Source organism: Tupaia chinensis, unplaced genomic scaffold (assembly GCF_000334495.1).
Source record: "Tupaia chinensis unplaced genomic scaffold, TupChi_1.0 Scaffold000622_1, whole genome shotgun sequence".
Lineage (NCBI taxonomy): Eukaryota > Metazoa > Chordata > Mammalia > Scandentia > Tupaiidae > Tupaia > Tupaia belangeri.
Genome location: NW_006160142.1, coordinates 8,806,717 through 8,810,253, shown reverse-complemented (window position 1 = coordinate 8,810,253; position 3,537 = coordinate 8,806,717). Strand labels below are relative to the sequence as shown.

At 34.1% G+C, this 3,537-nt stretch overlaps 1 pseudogene; it reads left to right on the top strand.

Annotated features, from left to right (window-relative positions):
* Positions 1–359: 359 nt before the first annotated feature.
* On the top strand, positions 360–961 carry LOC102486663 (rRNA-processing protein FCF1 homolog pseudogene; annotated as a pseudogene).
* Positions 962–3,537: the final 2,576 nt, after the last annotated feature.

Below are 3,537 nucleotides of genomic sequence, written 5' to 3'. Positions count from 1 at the left end.
TAAAAATTAAAATTAAAAATAAAAAAGCTTGATATAACATTGTTTCTAATTAGATCTTCTTTCCAACTAAGCTTGATATAGTATTGTTTCTAATTAGATCTTCTTTCCAACTATTTAAAACTTCAGTAAAATATTTGAGTAATTAAATATAGATATGAATGAGTACATAAATTAAAAAAATTACTTTTAAGGATTTGCACACAAGGGTTTCAGATATTTACAGCCTTGAGTAATATGGCCCTCTCAAAACTCTCTTCACATACCAACCTAGCCATTTGTCCCAGAGCTTCCACGGGATAAGGCACAGTTAGAAAATATCTAGATGGGGAGTCCGGAAGAAATCAGAGTGTGGTGTGAGCATGGGAAAACAAAAGAAAACAAGAAAGTATGTGACCATGAAGCAAATGCTTAATTTCAGAGATCAGAGGCTTAAAGAAAAGGATAGATTAAAACCTAAAAAAAATAAAAGAAAAGAAAGATCCTAGCATGCTGAAGGAAAGAGACGTCCCCCAACACCCTTCCTGCTTATTCTTTCAGTGTAATACACAGCTGGGTCCACCTTACCACATCCTGGTTGATAACAACTTTATCAACTTTTCCATTAAAGCCAAACTGGATTTAATGAAGTCCATGATGGACTGTCTGTATGCCAAGTGTGTTCCTTATATAACTTGAGTGTGTAATGGCTGAAATTGAAAAATTGGGGCAAAAGTATCGAGTGGCTCTAAGGATCACTAAGGATCCAAGATTTGAACGTTTACCATGCACACATAAAGGAACCTACACGGATGGCTGCTTAGTACAGAGAGTAACTCAGCACAAGTGTTGCATCATGGCTGCAGTTGACCGAGACCTTAAACAAAGAATCCAGAAGATCCCAGGAGTTCCAACAATGTACATTTCTAACCATAAATACAATCTTGAGTAGATGCCAGAAGATTATGGAGCCCTTTGGTTCTAATTCTTAAAGGACAAAGTTACTCTGCCTTTCTTTGACCAAATATCTCTGTTGCCACTTCATTCATTTGTTGTTTTGCACTGAGAGCAAAAGCAGATCTCATTTTTCCTTTCCTTAGCTAGACATCTCTTGAGTTCCTTAGGTGTAGGGACAGGGAAGATTTTTTCCAGACCCTCTGGAATGAATCAGTACTAGGAACAGAAGAAAATTCTGCAGGATTCATGATTGTACACATCTTTGATGATTTCCAAAAGTCAGATGTCAGATTAATCAAATCTGTGAAATGAATCTCAATCATGGCTGTCACTGTATTATTTTTTTTAGTCAGGGAGCATGCTTATAGTGATATATTCCATTGGGGTCTAAAAGAAATTTTTCTAAAACTCATAGAAACTCTTATGAACAGGATTTAGTATAAAAAATAAAAAAGACCAGAGCTTTTACAGTCTCATTTGGAGGACATGCTGTGCCTTACTTACCATTTTATTAGATTAGTTCCTACAGTATTCTTAATCCAAAGTGATAATAAAAAAAGTTTTGCATAATTGCCCTGTAAATCTAATTTATTGGGTCATACTTGAGAATAAAGCTAAAAAAAATTCACCTCTGTGAAATTTTATCTTATTAACTCTTACTAAAGAGTGTAAATTTACAAAATTACTCTTTATATTATCATTGCCATGACTTATATTAATAATCCTTCAATAGAAATCACTTCTAGTATGAAGATTAAAAAATCCAAACATAAGCTCAATTTATATAAAAATAAGTGTATTAGATAAGAATAAGGTATTTCAGACTCCAAATGGGTTAAATATTATTCTTTCATTCTTGGTGTTTGAGTTTATTACTTGGGGAAGCTCATTTAAAAAAAAAAAAAAAAACTTAAAGGAGATCTTAGACAAAGAATTTTTACAGAATTTGTGCTAAATGTAAATCTCCTATACAGCTCAGGTTAGTTCAGGTCAATATAATGATACAAAGCTCATAAAGGCAAATCTTCCTAAGGAGAAAATTGATACAGATAGATGATATATAAATAACAGACAGATAGGTAGATAGGCAGACAGGTATATACTCATAGATTTGTAAATAGATTCATATAAAGATGAGCACATAGAGCTAGGTAGACATACAACATATTAATATGTAAGTTATACAGTACTAGGGATAGCAAGGAACTCAAGTCAGACTGAAATTTCATTACAAAAATGTGGCATTCCTTCATATCTTCCAGCTCTTTTCTTTCCCTCCCATCTATGGGGATGATGGACATTTCTCTGACAAGACTCTCAGTCATATGTGAATGCATAGAGATTTGGAACAGAACATTTATTTTAATGAGAGATAGAAGGAATTTTCTGGGAGTCGATTTGTTTCAAACTTACAAGGAAGCTACACTAAAATACAAAATCGATAGCATGATTAGTAGTGACTTTTTACTGATGTGTCCCAACTTTGCCCTCCTTGGACTGGGGAATGATGAGCTATGATAAATTTAGAGGTTTGCACCTTGGGAGTTAATTACAGAATATGGACCTAAGTAAGCATAATTCAGAGGAGTGGAACCTGTTTCCCTAGTCAACTTCTCCAAATAATGGGGAGCACCAGGACTCTGGCCTGAGGAAGTTGGGAAATATTAGTGAAAGAAGGAGCGATGAGAGTGAATATGATTGTCAGAGCCTTAGAATGGTGACAGTGGCTTTTTACACTGGAAAGTACTACATGATATAGGCAATGAGACTTGGACAAAATCCCAGAGGCAAACTGAGGAGGCCAAAGATACGGAGGCATACTGAGTGGAAGGGACTTCCAAAGAGAGTATTGGAAGTATGGCTGCCTTAAAGGTGGTCATTAATGGAAACAGAAAAAAAATCTGCTCTAAATATTTACGTCACCCTATTTTTTTAACCTTGTAATTCTTAAACTTTTATCATAAAAGTAATGCAGAAAGGTCAGGAAAATAATTACTATGCATAGACATAGTAAATTGCAAAATTATGTATAAACTATTTACATTATTAGAGAAATCTAGATGGTATACAATTATAGAACCAGTGCTGGGTAGAGAGGATGGGTGTTATTTCACTCTGGTAGCTACAGAGTCAAATAAGGAAAGCTTATGAATATGTCTAATAGTTTTAAAGGACAGTCAGAAGGATTTTGAATGACTGACAAAAAAAGGAATAGATAATATTAAGTATTGGGCAACCTTATGGATGACCGTCCACATTCTAAAATCTTTTTATTTAGGTAAACTAATTCAGTTATGCTATAAATATTTATTTTGTGTCTGTGATGTATCAGGTTCAGTGCTGGGTGCACTGGCTCTTTAGCAACAAACAAAACTAACAATAGTCCCGGCCTCCATTGAGTCTGCATCTTAGCATATTTGAGAACACCTTGGAGGGACATTATCAATACTTCTCTAATGCAAGAAAATATAGCATTATGAAAACTCAATAAAATCAACATGCATCAAACCAAAAATGGTCTTAAACTTTGAAAATATCTTTCATTCACGACTATCTTTATTTTTTTCCAGTTGAGGAAAATTGAAATTCATTTTGAGTTTGAGT